Genomic DNA, 17,483 nt, shown 5'->3' with positions numbered 1-17,483 from the left:
GTGCGTTCCATTTTCACTCTCGTCCGTGACTGTTTGACTGTTTCACATAACGACTTATAATCAAAAACATGTTTAGTGGAAAATTAAAAATAATAGCCGTCTGTGTGTGCCTTCTTCACTTCCGTTTCTCTTCTCATGCACTGATTCGCTAAGCTAAACAGCCAATTAGAGTGATTTATTTTGCCGACAGCCTCCCGATTCAACATGAGCGGAAGGTGTCGGCATGGCCGAAAAGACACGACAGTGCTGGACACACTAATCTGAGAAGGGCGACAGGACGCTCATCGACGGCCAGACATCTATCGACGGCCGAAATCGGCCGGTGTGTCCGGGCCTTTAGACGTGGATTAAAGGTTCTTTCCATGCATCTGGTGTTTTCGCTGGTAAATCGCTTTCAAATGTAGCTGGTTTGTGTGTGTGTGCATGCATATGAATATTTAAGTTTGCTTAAAAATATATAGATCATGTTTGTGTTGAAGAGAGTGAAAGTCATGTTTGTTTACATCAAAAATCACCTGTAGGTTGTTAAGTAGTTCCACCACAATTACTTGCCTGCCTGACAATGTGCTTCATTGTCAGGCTGCCTGTGCTCCTGCACTTGCACTGCAGAGTAGCCTGTTACCACATTTGGTGATTGCCACACGCTTTAATTTGAATGATCTCATTCCTCAGGCGTTCCGGAACTCTTAGTTTCCTCCAATGACCAAATCACTGCGTGTTTACCGCCACCACACGCATGCAAACAGGTACTCTAAACCAAGGCAATTTGGGGATTTATCTAGCTCAGTTTTTTCAATTTCATTTTTCATTTTTGTCTTCAACACACAGGAAGGACAGGGGAATTTGTCCAAACATTAAGCAGTTTAACATGACTCACAGAGATGACAGTTGGGGTTTTCGTCCAAGAAAAGCAGCCTTTTCCGTTTGAGCTCATGTCAGATCAATTGAACAGGAAAGCTTGGGTGTGGATGAAGTTCTCACAGCACATGTGGATCACAACTGCACGTGAATAAGCCCTTTACCTCTTTTAAGGCCGTCTTTAGCGCAACACACACAAGGAATTCCTGAAGATGTATTGATATAATTAATGAGTATATGGTTGGAAGTATTGAAAGAATCTTAACCTATAAAAGCGTGATAATTAAAAACCTCAGAGGGAGTTAATGACGCTTAATTTGACTGTTTTCCAAAGGAGCCGGTAGTCGTGAAATGTGGCAAGGCGCAGGAAGGATGTCAAGTCATTGCTTCTGTAATTACTGTCAGTCTGTAACTTTGCTCTTAATTAGTTCCCTCTCATTAAATAGCCTACTGCAGCGTTTTTAGGATGGCCTGACTTTCAAGAACAATTTATCGGTAGTAACTTAAAAGGGGGTCTCTTGGACAAAAAAAGGCAGATTGCATTAAACAAGGGATCGTCAACCAGTGGCACACTAGGAATAAGTGTGCACAAATATTTAAACTGTATTTTTGGATCCTGAACGAGACTGCCGGCAGAGCGCGTCTCCCCCTGCAGAAAGAAGTCATGCACGCAACGCAGCGCAGAAGGATAACTTCTAGGCCCCGCTCTCTTTAACTCCAGTCGACTTTCTGCTGCTTTCCTCCATGATGGTGAAACGACCAGGGGTGTAGCGCACTTCACACATTGCAGTATAAGGAGCTGTGCATGCCGCAGTTTTTGCGTGGCTGTGTCTTTAGTTGAAAGCCCAGTGGCGATCTGCTCATCTGTCATCGAAAATAATATGCTACACACGGGCAGACTGGCCAACTATGTGTTCTGGAGAATCACAGTACGTCCCGTCGTCAGCGAACCGAGCCGGTCGCCAGCAGGCCGTTGACCACCGGGCTCAGTTTGCTGACGGCTGGTGTTGTGTCAAATTATGCACCCCCATCATGAAATGCACCCCTTGTCACCGGAACGCGCATTTGTAAATGAAACGTTAAGACCTTAAAACGATGCTTAAAACGAAAAGTAAACATCCAGGTTTTTTTTAATGGTAATTTACAGACTGTGAGTCGCTTAGTGGTAGCTCATATAGTCTTGATTCTTGTCGTTAAATTCTTGCTATCTTACAAAATAAAAGTCTCACATTCATGAAACTTGCTCCATTCATTGGTACTCGTCCTACAACCATACCCTAAAAAATGATAAGCAGGCCTGTCATAAAATGCACCCCACCCAAATAAATGTTTCTATTCATCCCACCCTCAAGCATTTTTTAGGGTATGGTTGTAGGACTAGTACCAATGAATGTAGCAAGTTTCATGAATGTGAGACTTTTATTTTGTAAGATAGCAAGGGGTGCATAACGTGGCAAAAATATGCTGACAACGACTATGTAACATTTGTAAACATATATTTTGTTTATTATATGACAAATATGTAAAATTAAACAATACGTAAAATTAAACAATACATTTTAAAGCACGTGTATACATAGAGGACGTCACAATTTAAAAAAAAAACACATTAAATAAAAAAATGACTGAAAAAGAAGTGACGAATGAATGCAAAATGCAGGATTCAACACCACTACCATCAAAATACGGAGCAAAACGTTTAACCACAATAATCAAGACTATTAGCTATCACTAAGCGACTCACAGTCTTTAAATTACCATTAAAAAAAACCTGGACGTTTACTTTTCGTTTTAAGCATCGTTCTTAACGTTTCATTTACAAATGCGCGTTCCCGTGACAAGGGGTGCATTTCATGATGGGGGTGCATCATTTCACACAACACCTGTACAGCCCTTTATTTATTTAAAGGTGGGGTAGGTAAGTTTGAGAAACCGGCTCGAGATACACTTTTTGTTATATTCCATGGAATGCTCTTAACATTCCGATAGCAATGAATATCTTAAGTGTTATGACAAAAAATCCATAAAAAAATGTCATCTGTGGAAGCTGTAATACTGTAAAAAGCACGACCAATCATTTTAACCAGTCCGGCTAAAATAACTGGATGGCCTACCTGCCTGTCAGCCTTCCGTCTGTGCACACATTTATCTCGTGCCCTCCTTGGTCATGTGCGCGTTCGTGTGTGTTGGAGGAGGGGCACTGTAAGTGACCCAGAAAGCGACCCAGCTTCTGGTCCAGGCTTTCGTCACCTCACGCCTAGACTACTGCAACTCCCTCCTGGCTGACCTCTGCAGCTCATCCAGAATGCAGCGGCTCGTCTGGTCTTCAACCTTCCTAAATGTTCCCACACCACGCCGCTCCTCCGCTCCCTTCATTGGCTTCCGGTAACTGCTAGAATTCACTTCAAAACACTGGTACTTGCGTACCATGCTGCAAATGGATCTGGCCATTCCTACATCCAGGACATGGTTAAACTGTACACCCCCAGCGCGTGCTCTACGCTCTGCATCAGCCAAACGACTCGCTGCACCCTCGCTGCGAGGGGGACCCAAGTTCCCATCAGCGAAAACACGTGGGTTTGCTATCCTGGCTCCAAAATGGTGGAATGAGCTCCCCATTGACATCAGGACAGCAGATAGCTTACACACCTTCCGGCGCAGACTGAAAACTCATCTCTTTCGACTCCACTTCGAGCGATAGAATTACTAACAAAGAACTGCTAACAGAGCACTTATATAGTAATAAAGGACTGGCTTATCTATAGCCAGTTGAGTAGCACTTGAAATACTTGGCTCTATGAAACCTGATGTACTTATATGATTCTGTTTTCTTCAAGGTTGTGTCTTCCTGGTCGAATGCACTTATTGTAAGTCGCTTTGGATAAAAGCGTCAGCTAAATGCAATGTAATGTAATGTAATGTAATGTAATGTAAGGAAGTAGCAGATTTTTCCCGGTTGTGTATTTTCAAATTCTAGCGCAATCGAGCTGGTTTCTCCAAGATTACCTACCCCACCTTTAAATGTGTTTAAACGGCATCATGTAAGTTGCGCTGACAGGCGACAGAGGTCCACAGCTTCTCCGCAGCGAGGCTCCCCCCGCCCTCCAGTTGACAGTTCACGTTAGCTCTAAAACACCTTTTGCTAGCTTGGCTCTCTGACAAATACTCTGTGTCTCAAAACAGATACTTACGTTATTTATCTTCAATGTAGTACACTATGCTGTATTTTACTTTATTGCGTGTTGTCAACTTGTGGACGGTTATGAGTATGCCTACACCATTCTAGAAGGCTACTTTGTATTGTGCGGTATACTAGCAAGTGTAAGAATGGAAGAAATAGGCACTGAGCTAGTCCTGTTATTTGAATGTTAAAATATGATACAATTGCAATGTTAAGTTAGTATAGGTTAGACCCTCCAGAAAAACGCGATTCTACGATCGCAGAATTGACCGCATAATCAAAACATTTTTTTAAAAGGCCGCATATCCCCGCATTTTTCCACACAAAGTTGAGAAAAAAGTTAACTCGTCTTGACGAGTAGTGATGATGACGCAAAGTCATCAGCCCGCGCATCACAGAAGGCAAACACCGTCGTGTGAATAGTGTGGAATTCACACACCAAGATGAACAAATCTAATCCATCTCATTTACCAACGAACATTTCTGCTAAAGACCGGGCAAAGCAGTACCCCGATGTCTTACACGAAAGTGGGGGAAACTATTCTGCACCCTGTGCAACTGTGTTGGAGCATAAGAGAAAATCGACGGTGACGACCCACTTTGATTCATTCAAACATTCGAAAATGCTTTCTGCTGCTGCGGACAAGAAAGCCAAACAACTCACGTTCACCGAGGCATCAACCTCCAAAACCCTTTCGAGGGCTACAAGAAACGAGGTGAGAAGCCTACAAGATTGAAGCTGGTCAGATAACGAACAAGTAAATGAAAACAGAATGAGGCGGAGAAGTGTGTGTGTGTGTGTGTATGTGTGTGCGTGTGAGAGAGAGTGTGATTATAATAGCCCAATTGCTTTTACAATAAATAAACATTGAATGTGTTTAATTGAATAGTAAAGGAGTTTAACGTTAGTGGCAGGTTGTGTGTGAGAGAGAATAAATAAGACAGCCCAATATTTCCCTTTTTTTTGTGCATATCTCGCAACTTTTCGCATATTTCGCAACTTCCCATAATTTCGCAGCATAAAATCACATAAAAACCCTGCATGTTTAACCGCATAATCAAGGATTTTAGCCCGCATAATCAAGGACTTTTGCCCGTGTTTTTCTGGAGGGTCTAATACAGATGTAGCACCTCATTTCAGACTCCAGCTTACAGCTTCCTGCCTACGACCTGCCTAAGACCAGTATCGAGGAATGTTAAGCCCTCCCACTATTTTCCAAGAGGGCGTTGCCATATTTTCAATCTCAGGTTTTAACCAGGTGATGGCGCTTCATTCACAAATACAGAAAGACAAGTTTCATGGACTTGCATTTGTGTTTTGAAGAGCATTTGAACACATCAATATTTTAGATCAACTAAAGTATATCTAATCTTGTCATTCAATAATATATAGTCTTTATATATTAAATAATCATAATAATAATGTAAATGTTTACATTACACTTCTTTATTTGTTATGCTACTTTTACCTTTACAATCGTTTGCTTTAATATGCAGTATATTTTTTGTATATTTTTGTGTTTGCTTCCTCCTGCTCCCTTTCGGACACATACTGTATGATTTATTATTATTATTAACATGAAGATATTATTAAGATAAGATAAGATGTTACTTTATTGATTGAACATTTTAGTTTAGAATGTGCTGTCCCACAGTAATTCAGAAAGCTCACAGGTCACATTCCGACCATTATTTAAAACAATAGGTGCTTTCACACCGTCTACAGTTTGATTTGTATAGAGGGAGCTCTGTGGCTGAATGGCTAGTGATTAGGTGTGGCACATTTATCATAGGTGATCAGAGCTAACTGCCTGCCGTCAGATTTCATTTAAAAAACAGATCTGATTTTAAGACTATTTCTGCGCTCATAAAGAATGACAAGAATAAGAATATTGCGTATTGAACTGGTTTAATTAATTAGTGAGTTTATTTAACATTAGAACCGCCAATCGGGTCAATTTGTGTGATGTGTGTTGTGTGTGTGCAATGTAACTTGTTTTCAATAAAATATTAAAGTCTCCCAGTCCGTGACTTTTCCTGAAAGTGTATTATGTAGCACCCTATGTTGTTAAAAATTGCATTCTAATAGCGGGATTTGACTGTGTTAGGTAGGCCAATACAAAAACCTCTGGCAGTTCTAGTGTTAAGGTAATTAGGTACAGTAGAAGCCATAGCCGCGGGAAGTCATTTTGCTCAGGGGGTGCTGCCAAAAGTTGGGAGGGAGCCGCTTACATTTTTTCTAAAAAGGCGGTGCCGGGCCCGGCTGTCAGTGATACGAGCCGCATAAATTGTTTGTTAAAGGCGAGACACGGCAGGCAAAAACATCGTTTTTTATGCACTGGTCAATTTTGAGATGTTGTGCTATTTTGATTCCATAACATGTTTTCTTTCAGGCTTTTGGAAGGAAAACGTACAAAATACACATTTAAGTGTTCATTTTACTATAGTTTGTCTATTTGCATCTGTATATTTCTCCTAAATTCACCAAAAGTTAGCATTCTAACGTAACATAAAGTACCGCGACCGCTGTTTGCACAATGTCATCGTTGGAAAAGCTCCGTCTCTCCTGCACAATCTCATCGGATCCAAATATGGTCATTTCAAATATGGTTGAATGCTAAGAGCATTTCATATTTGATTGAGACTGAGCGGAAGGAGGAACCTATTGCGGTGAGCACGTTGCAACTTCCGGTTGTTGTTGTTGTCATCTCCGGGTATCCCGTGTGCCTGTTCTGTTGCTGATAGCTTATTAACTTAAACTTAATCGATCGTTTTAAAACTCTTGATCACGGCAACTGCCTGACGTTGTAATCACACGTTACTACAGCTTAAGCACTCACAACTCTCCTTCTCTTACTTAGCGACTGTAACTCCACAGTTGCCTACACTCTTTTCGGGTTTGCTAACGGTAGCTACTTTAGCTTGATAGCTAGCCATGGCTCTTTCCCCACCTTCTGGTGCTATTTCCTGCTCTTCCTGTCTCATGTTTGGTTACTTCCCGGCCTCCCTTACTGGTAAGGATACATGTGTTAAATGTAGTATAGTTGTTAGGTTGGAGGCGGGAATCATAGCCATAGAAGCCCGGCTCCGCATCTTAGAAAGTAACTCAGCTAAAGTAAAGCCCATGTTAGCATGTGCGGACCGGCAAAATGTAGCTCCTCTTAGCCGTCCCCCGGCAACTCCCGAGCAGCAGGGAGGCTGGGTGACTGTTCAGAAGGGGCATAACGCGAAACCCGCAGGTCCCCACCAACCCGTTCACGTATCTAACAGATATTCCCCACTCAGCGAGACACCCGCTGAGAAGCCAACTCTGGTTATTGGTAGCTCTATTATGAGACACGTGAATTTAGAGACCGAAGCCTCCACAGTCACATGCATTCCGGGGGCCAGAGCGGGCGACGTTGAGGCGCATCTTAAACTGCTGGCTAAAGATAAACGTAAATACAGTAGGATTGTTATTCACGTCGGTGGTAATGATGTTCGTTTACGCCAATCAGAATGCACAAAACTTAATGTGGAGTCGGTGTGTAGTTATGCTAAAACAATGTCGGACACCGTAATCTTCTCTGGTCCCCTCCCCAATCTGATCAATGATGACATGTATAGCCGCATGTCATCATTTCAGCGCTGGTTGTCTTGGTGGTGCCCAGCAAACAATGTGGGCTTCGTAAATAATTGGACAGCCTTCTGGGGAAAACCTGGTCTGATTAAGAGAGACGGCATTCACCCTACTTTGAAAGGTGCAGATCTCATTTCGGCAAACATTTCAGGGCTTTGTGGACGTAATCCATGACAAACTGGAGTTGAGACCAGGAGGCAGAGTCGCAGTCTTACACGCTTCTCTTCGCTCTCTCCTAGGCAGTCACCCATAGGAATCCCGAACCCAATAAAATACCCAATATTAGCGGTGTGTGTGTCTGCCCAAGGACAATTTAAGGTAAAACCTAATAGAGGTGTCATACATAATAACCTAATAAAAGTAAATGTAACAACTACTACAGTGCAACAAAACAGGAAGATTAAATGTGGTCTCTTAAACATAAGATCTCTAGCATCTAAAGCAATATTGGTAAATGATTTAATATCAGATTATAATATTGATATATGCTGTCTCACTGAAACTTGGTTGAGACATGAAGAATATGTCAGCATAAATGAGGCCACTCCACCCAGCCATGTCAACACTCATATTGCTCGAGGCACGGGCCGAGGAGGTGGAGTTGCAGCAATCTTTGACTCAAGTTTACTTATCAATACTAAACCAAAATGTAATTATACCTCTTTTGAAAGCCTCGTTTTTAGTCTTACGCATCCGACCTGGAAAACTTTGCAGCCAATCTTATTTGTTACAGTGTATCGTGCACCAGGTCCTTATTCAGAATTCTTATCAGAATTCTCTGAGTTTTTATCAACTTTGGTTCTTAAAACAGACAAAGTAATTATCGTAGGTGACTTTAATATTCATGTTGACGATGATAAAAATAACCTTACTGTTGCATTTAACTCTATATTAGATTCTGTTGGTTTCTGTCAGAGTGTAAATAAACCAACCCACTGTTATAATCACACTCTCGACCTTGTTCTGACTTATGGTATTGAAATTGAGCAACTATTAGTCGAACCGCATAATCCTGCTTTATCCGACCATTTCTTAGTAACTTTTGAAGTACTGTTACTAGACTACAAAGCATTAGTCAAAAGCTCTTGCAGCAGAAACCTATCTGTTAGTGCTATAGCCACATTTAAGGAAGAGATTCAACCAATACTTAACTCGATAGCATGTCTGCATGTAGGGGAGGCAACTTATACAAAATGTACACCACCCCAAATTGATCATGCTGTTGATAGTGCTATAGATGCGCTGCGAATAAAATTAGACTCTGTTGCTCCTTTGAAAAAGAAGAAAATAAAACAACATAGATTAGCTCCAAAAGTCTAGACAACTTGAAAGCATATGGCGTTCCACTAAACTTGAAGAATCTCGTTTAATTTGGCATATTACTCTCAATGAATATAAGAAAGCACTGCGTAAAGCGAGAGCAGCCTACTACTCTTCATTAATAGATGAGAATATGAATAATGCAAGATTTCTTTTCAGCACTGTAGCCAGGCTGACAGAGAGCCACAGCTCCATTGAGCCTTCTATTCCCTTAGCACTCAGTAGTAATGATTTTATGTGCTTTTTTAACGATAAAATTGTTACTCTTAGAAACAAAATTAATGACCTCTTGCCTTCGACCAGTATAGTGTTATCAACAGCTCCCGTAATCATAAGTTCTAATATTACACTAGATAGTAAACTAGAATGCTTTTCAGCCATTAACCTTGAACAATTACATTCAATGATTCTCTCTTCTAAACCATCAACGTGCATGTTAGACCCAATTCCAACTAAGCTGTTGAAGGAAGTTTTTCCATTAATTAGCACTTCTTTATTAAATATTATGAATATGTCTTTATTATCAGGCTATGTTCCACAATCATTCAAAGTAGCAGTGATAAAACCGCTTCTTAAAAAGCACAACCTCGATCCAGAGGTTTTAGCCAACTATAGACCTATTTCTAATCTTCCGTTCCTCTCAAAAATTCTTGAGAAAGCGGTCGCAAAACAGTTGTGTGATTACTTAAAAAACAATGATTTATTTGAAGATTTTCAGTCTGGCTTTAGAACACATCATAGCACAGAGACAGCTCTGGTTAAAGTCACAAATGATATTCTAATAGCCTCAGACAAGGGACTTGTCTCTATTCTTGTTTTGCTCGATCTTAGTGCTGCATTTGATACTATCGACCATGATATCCTATTGCAAAGACTAGAGCACTTAGTTGGCATACAGGGAACTGCTTTAGGCTGGTTTAGGTCTTATCTATCTGAACGCTCTCAGTTTGTACGTGTTAACGATGAATCTTCCACGCAAACCAAAGTTAGCCATGGAGTGCCACAGGGCTCAGTGCTCGGACCTATTTTGTTCACATTATATATGCTTCCGTTAGGCAATATTATAAGGAATCATTCTGTAAACTTTCATTGTTATGCGGATGATACTCAACTATATTTATCAATCAAGCCTGATGAAATTAATCATCTAAATAAAATTCAAGACTGCCTTAAGGACTTAAAAACGTGGATGACCTTAAACTTTTTGATGTTAAACACGACCAAAACTGAAGTTATTGTACTTGGCCCGAAGAATCTACGAAACAAATTATCTAAAGACATACTAACTATGGATGGCATTAATTTGGCCTCCAGTGAGACTGTAAGGAATCTTGGTGTTATATTTGATCAGGATTTATCCTTTAACGCCCACATAAAATCAATTTCAAGGACCGCCTACTTCCATCTACGTAACATTGCAAAAATCAGGCATATCTTGCCTCAAAACGATGCAGAGAAACTAGTCCATGCATTTGTTACTTCTAGGCTGGATTATTGTAACTCTTTATTATCAGGGAGTACTAAGAAGTCAATCAAGTCGCTTCAGCTGATTCAAAATGCTGCGGCTCGTGTACTAACCAGAGTTAGGAAAAGGGACCACATTACTCCTGTTCTGGCTGCCTTACACTGGCTCCCTATAGAACACAGGATAGAATTTAAAATTCTTCTTCTCGCCTACAAAGCCCTTAATGGGCAGGCGCCATCTTACCTTAAAGAACTCATTATACCCTACTGTCCTACTAGGGCATTGCGTTCCAAGAATGCAGGGTTGTTGGTTGTTCCTAGAATCTTTAAAAGTACAATGGGAGCCAGAGCCTTTTCTTATCAAGCTCCACATTTGTGGAATCAGCTTCCAGTTTGTGTTCGGGCGGCAGACACCCTATCCGTTTTTAAGAGTGCGCTTAAGACCTTCCTTTTTGATAAAGCTTATAGTTAGGGCTGATTAGATTCAGCCCCTAGTTTTGCTGATATAGGCTTAGTTTGTCGGGGGACATCTTACTTCTTCCTTCTCTCTGTCTATACCCGTGTACACTCATGTTCCGATTAACCCAGCTTCCCCAAATGTCTTTCTTTTGGTGTCTATATACGCTGGGATCCGGAGTCATGGATGATCCTGCGGTCCTGTGTCCTGGATCGCGAGCGCTGGATCTTGAGTTGTGGCTGTGGTCCTGGATCATAGGTCCTGGATGGATATCCTCGTGGATTCATCTTCCTATTATACACACATGCATTTCCAAACATTTGGACTACCTATGTTGCAAATGTATTATCTTTTCAATTTACACACGGCATCTATTGCACGTCTGTCCGTCCTGGGAGAGGGATCCCTCCTCTGTTGCTCTCCCTGAGGTTTCTCCCATTTTTCCCTTTAAACTGGGTTTTCTTTGGAAGTTTTTCCTTGTACGATGTGAGGGTCTAAGGACAGAGGGTGTCGTATTGTCATACTGATATTCTGTACACACTGTGAAGACCACTGAGACAAATGTAACATTTGTGATATTGGGCTATATAAATAAACATTGATTGATTGATTGATTGATTTCCTTTGTATCAGAAACCAATCGTGAAAGCACAAAAGGGTCTTAAACCAAGAAACGAAATCTCATTGGCTGGTGTTAATTTCTGACAACGTGATTCGTTCAGATGCGTCACGTGGTGTGCTAAAACAATTCCTGGTTAGCTTTCCGCTAGAAATTGAAATCTGAAAATGGCAAAAGAACGGCGAAAAAACTTTACAGAGAAGACAACAACAATTGTCACTTGCACGAAGCAAGGTTATACAAAAAACAAATGACCCCGAACATGAAATACCTTCACGGAGTGCGTCGAGGCGCAAACTTTCATCCAAAGAACAGGAGGGTTTAGCTAGCGCCTCACTGCAATCTTTAAAGGTCGTTTTCTCAAAATGAGTTTTTTCTCCTACTCTGAGTCCGTACATACACCAAACCTTCCAGTTATATTCCTATCAATATTATGAAGGCTTTTACAGAAGGGTTTGTTCATATATCATTCATAGCCTGAATTATATAAGATGTTATACCTAGAAACATGGCGGAAATTGATATTTTAGGGCTGTTGACAGTATTTTCTGATTTATGGAGTGATAAAAAGAAAAATTCCTTCTGTTAAAGCCTTAGATGCTAATATGACTACAAAATGAAACGAGAATTTTGAACCTGGCTTTATCCAAAGTTCAGATTTCGGTTCCTGAAATGTGTTAAAATATGCGCAAATGTAATGAGATAATGGATAATTTGCATATTCAGAAAACTTGTAATATAAGAAACAATTGCCTTATTGTAGGTAATTAACTGGAGAAATTACCCTATTCACCTGGGGTGTCTCGCCTTAACTAGGCTTAATAAACCATTATAGACCTACATCACTTAGCAACAGCTGCACATGCCCACATGCTAACTATGGGTCCTACATAACATTACAAATAGTCAGAAAATATTATTTACAATATTAATAAAACTATGAATTCAATTTGAACTGATTGACAAGGCAAAACACTGCACAGCGGCAGCAGCATTAAAGGAAAAATATCGTCTTACCTTGTGTTGGGGCTTCACAAAACTCCAAATGTAGCCTGGGGTGGCACTAATGAAGACCCTCATTAGAGCAGATACATCCACATTGTCCAAAATGTTACTATGGACATGCATTAAAGTCAGATGTGTCAGTCTCTTCTGTGTCATATTACTCTAGTTGTAGAGGTGGTGGGCTGAGAAGTAGCTGGTGGTCCACTCTTTTTATTGGGTTGTTTGTTGGAGAAAAGAAAAAAATCCAAAATCCTTTTTTGCGATATTCTAGAAAGTTGTCACTCTGCAGTGTGTGTGTCGCGTCAATTACGTCACTCTCCCACGACCTACGACCTAGATGACTCGGATTTTATTTATTTGGAAAATAAATTCAAGCCACCTGATATATACAAATATATACTATGACTATTATATGCTACTGTATACAGCTAATTTTATTTTAAGTAAAATCATAACTATTTTATGTAGTTTAATCATTTTTATTTAGGTGGTAACCAGTGGCGGCTGGTGGAAAATATTTTTGGTGGAGCAGTTGATATAGTGAGTAAAACATTTTTTTTGGGATAAATGACCCCTTAAATTAGGACTTCTGGTGATGTAATTGCGCATTTCCAGTGCAGCGCGGAGCTCGCTTTAATGCTGCGTTCAGACCGGACGCGATGCGAATATTCGCTTCGCTCTAAACGCTCCTATCGCATCGCTCTAGTCGCTCGAGTTTCACCGCGGCTGCCAGCTGTGTTTACTCGCATCATTCAAACAAGACGCGCTGGCTCGGGAGCTACAACTACAACAAAATGAACATATTTGACCGTGATTAAATTGTAATACACGTTTCTAAATGATGCCGACGTAACAACATACTGATACCGGTTAGTAAAAACCATGAATTAATGCTTTGACAAGTCTGCAGACAGACGGCAGGCAAAAAACCTTTTAGAATGCTTGTTTTCTGAATGGAGATCGGGTCAACCAGGCTAAGCTAACGTTGTATATGCTCACTCCACACTCATAACAACGGCCTACAGACATAAATAAACCAGCGACTGTATTCGCCATGACACAGACAGTGCCGAGCCATGCGGGGCCCATTTTTGGTTGCGTTTCCACTTGGCCTAGTACCGGCTAGCGGGTCCTAATTCACAGTTTTTCTGGCCCCATAAAATCGTGGTTCTAGGGCCAGGAACAACCAGGCTGAGTCGGGCTGAGCATGCTAAACTAGAGAGAGAATCGCTGGCAAGGGGGCTACAACTACAACAAGATGAACATATTTTACCGTGATTTAATTGTAATACACGTTTCAAAATGATGCCTAATTAACAACATACTGATACCGGTTAGTAAAAACCATGAATTAATGCTTTGACAAGTCTGCAGACAGACGGTAGGCGAAAAAACCCTTTTAAAATGCGTGTTTTCTAAATGGAGCTTGGCTAAGCAGACATAAATAAACCAGCGACTGTATTCTCCATGACACAGACAGTCTGTGGTTTGTACTTGTTTAACTTTTGTCTAGTTTCTGAACAGATCGTACCTGTCCCCGGCTGTTTGAAGAGCAAGCATGGGAAACAAAAGACAGCATTTACCTGTTTGCATCCAGCTTGCCATGCCTTTCTGGTGTACCAGTTACGTGAGAAGCCTCGTTGATACGTTTTTTATTTTTCACGAGCTTGCTGCGATATATACAAATCGGGTTGGTCCGGTCCAAGGTCTTTAAGTATAAATGTATCTCCCAAACTTCTCCTTTCGAAAGGATTGGAGAGTAGCTCTTGCACGGAATTGGGTGCGGACCGAGGTCCGGCGACTCCACCTGCACACGAAGCCATTCTCATCCAACTACTGCGTCACCTTGGTCACTCACGAGTCTAAAAAACAACTCACGTCAACGTGGGCGCCAACGTGAGCGCCAACGTGAGCGCCAACGTGAGCGCCCTCGTGACCAAAATATTTGACGGCGCTGATTGGCTGAAATTATGTTTCAGCGGCACAGTTTACTATTGAGACTTTTGCAACGTGCTGGTTGCTGCTGTTTACCTCGGGGGTTCCTTGCACGGCGCACGGTAATGATAAACTAATGCCACGGGCAAGGCCAAGCAGGAAACATGTGACTTATCAGTAACTTTAGACATCGTAACACAATTTTAAACGAGACTTTATTGTAGATTATACATTTTACTGATACCAATTGTATGATATTTACCTTGTTCATTCAAAATAAAAATATAAAATATATCCATCTTCTCCCGGTCGGGTCGCGGGGGTAGCAGTTCCAGCAGAGAGCCCTAAACTTTCTTTTCCCTGGGAAACAAAAGACAGCATTTACCTGTTTGCATCCAGCTTGCCATGCCTTTCTGGTGTACCAGTTACGTGAGAAGCCTCGTTGATACGTTTTTTATTTTTCACGAGCTTGCTGCGATATATACAAATCGGGTTGGTCCGGTCCAAGGTCTTTAAGTATAAATGTATCTCCCAAATGTATCTCCCAAATGTATCTCCCAAACTTCTCCTTAGCAGTTCCAGCAGAGAGCCCTAAACTTTCTTTTCCCTGGCGACATCAACCAGCTCTGACTGGGGGATCCCAAGGCGCTCCCAGGTCAGCGAAGAGATATAATCCCTCCACCTGGTCCTAGGTCTACCCCTTGGTCTCTTCCCAGCTGGACGTGCCTGGAACACCTCCCTAGGGAGGCGCCCAGGTGGCATCCTAACTAGGTGCCCGAACCACCTCAACTGGCTTCTTTCGAGGCGAAGGAGGAGCGGCTCAACTCCGAGTCCCTCCCTGATGACCGAACTTCTCACCTTATCCCTAAGGGAGACACCAGCCACCCTGCGGAGAAAACCCATCTCGGCCGCTTGTATCCGCGATCTCGTTCTTTCGGTCATGACCCATCCTTCATGACCATAGGTGAGGGTAGGAACGAAAATGGCCCGGTAGACAGAGAGCTTTGCCTTCTGGCTCAGCTCCCTTTTCGTCACAACGGTGCGGTAAAGCGACTGCAGTACCGCTCCCGCTGCTCCGATTCTCCGGGCCCATCTCACGCTCCATTGTTCCCTCACTCGAGAACAAGACCCCGAGATACTTGAACTCCTTCACTTGGGGTAAGGACTCATTCCCTACTTGGAGTGGACAGTCGGAACAGGACGGAATCCGCATTGTTCCTCCTCAATCTGAGGTTCGACAATCGGCCTGACCCTCCTTTCGAGTACCTTAGAGTAAACTTTCCCGGGGAGGCTGAGTAGTGTGATGCCTCTGTAATTGGCACACACCCTCTGATCCCCCTTTTTAAAAAGGGGAACCACCACCCCGGTCTGCCACTCCTTCGGTACTGTTTCCGACTTCCACGCAACGTTGATGAGACGTGTCAACCATGACAGTCCCTCAACACCCAGAGCCTTCAGCATTTCCGGGCGGATCTCATCCACCCCCGGGGCTTTGCCACTGTGGAGTTGTTTGACGACCTCAGTGACCTCCCCCCGGGAGATTGGTTTTGATCCTCCGTCATACTCCAGCTCTGCCTCTAACATAGAGGGCGGAGTTGCGGGTTCAGGAGTTCCTCAAAGTGTTCCTTCCAACGCCCTAACACTCCATCAGTTGAGGTCAACAACGTCCCATCCTTACTGTACACAGCTTGGATGGTCCCCTGCTTCCCCCTCCTGAGGTGTCGGACAGTTTTCCAGAACAACTTTGGTGCCGCCCGAAAGTCCTTCTCCATGTCTTCTCCGAACTTCTCCCACACCCGCTGCTTTGCCTCGGCCACGGATGAGGCTGCTGCCCTTCGGGCCTGTCGGTACCTTGCAACTGCCTCGGGAGTCCCCCGGGATAACAAATCCCTGAAGGCCTCCTTCTTCAGTCGGACGGCTTCCCAGACCACCGGTGTCCACCAGGAGGTTCGAGGGTTACCGCCCCTTGAGGCACCTAGGACCTTGAGACCACAGCTCCCCGCTGCGGCTTCGGCAATAGGCTTTGAACACCGACCACTCTGGTTCAATGTCCCCAACCTCCACAGGAATGCCCGAAAAGCTCCGCCGGAGGTGTGAGTTGAAGGCCTCCTGAACTTGGGCCTCCTCCAGACGTTCCCAGTTCACCCGAACTACACGTTTGGGCTTACCAGGTCTATCCAGAGGCTTCCCCCGCCACTCGACCCAACTCACCACCAGATGGTGATCAGTTGACAACTCCGCCCCTCTCTTTACCCGAGTGTCCAAAACATACGGCCTCAGGTCCGATGATACGATAACGAAATCGATCATGGACCTTCTGCCTAGGGTGCTCTGGTACCACGTACACTTATGAGCATCCCTATGTTCGAACATGGTGTTTGTTATGGCCAATCCATGACTAGCACAGAAGTCCAGTAACAAACCACCACTCCGGTGATTTAGCAATCATTAAAGAGTCCCCTTCAGGAGCCCCATACAGGACTCTTTCCAGGGTCTCCAAGAAGGCCGTATACTCTGAACTGTTGTTGGGTGCATAAGCACACACAACAGTCAGAGTTTTCCCCCCCATAACCCGCAGGCGTAGGGAGGCGACCCTCTCGTCCACTGGGGTAAACTCCAAAAACGAAGCACCTAACCGGGGACTTGTGAGTATCCCCACACCCGCCCGGCGCCTCACACCTTGAGCAACTCCGGAGAAGAATAGAGTCCAACCCCTATCCAGAAGTAAGGTTCCAGAGCCGACGCTGTGCGTAGAGGTGAGCCCAACCAGATCCAACTGGTAACGCTCCACCTCCCGCACAAGCTCCGGCTCCTTCCCCCCCAGAGAGGTGACGTTCCACGTCCCCAAAGCCAGCTTCTGTCGCCCGGCTCTGGTCCGTCGAGACCCTCCGCTTTCACTGCCACCCTTCTGGCAGCGCACCCGACCCCATCGATGTTTCCCGTAGGTGGTGGGCCCGTGGGACGGAGAAGCGGAGGTGTTGCCCACGTTGCCTTTTCGGGCTGAGCCCGGCCGGGCTCCGTGGCA

The sequence above is a fragment of the Pseudochaenichthys georgianus genome, chromosome 21 (genome assembly GCF_902827115.2).
Source record: "Pseudochaenichthys georgianus chromosome 21, fPseGeo1.2, whole genome shotgun sequence".
Taxonomy (NCBI): domain Eukaryota; kingdom Metazoa; phylum Chordata; class Actinopteri; order Perciformes; family Channichthyidae; genus Pseudochaenichthys; species Pseudochaenichthys georgianus.
The sequence above is the reverse complement of the archived record's forward strand: the minus strand, read 5'-3'. Positions refer to the sequence as shown.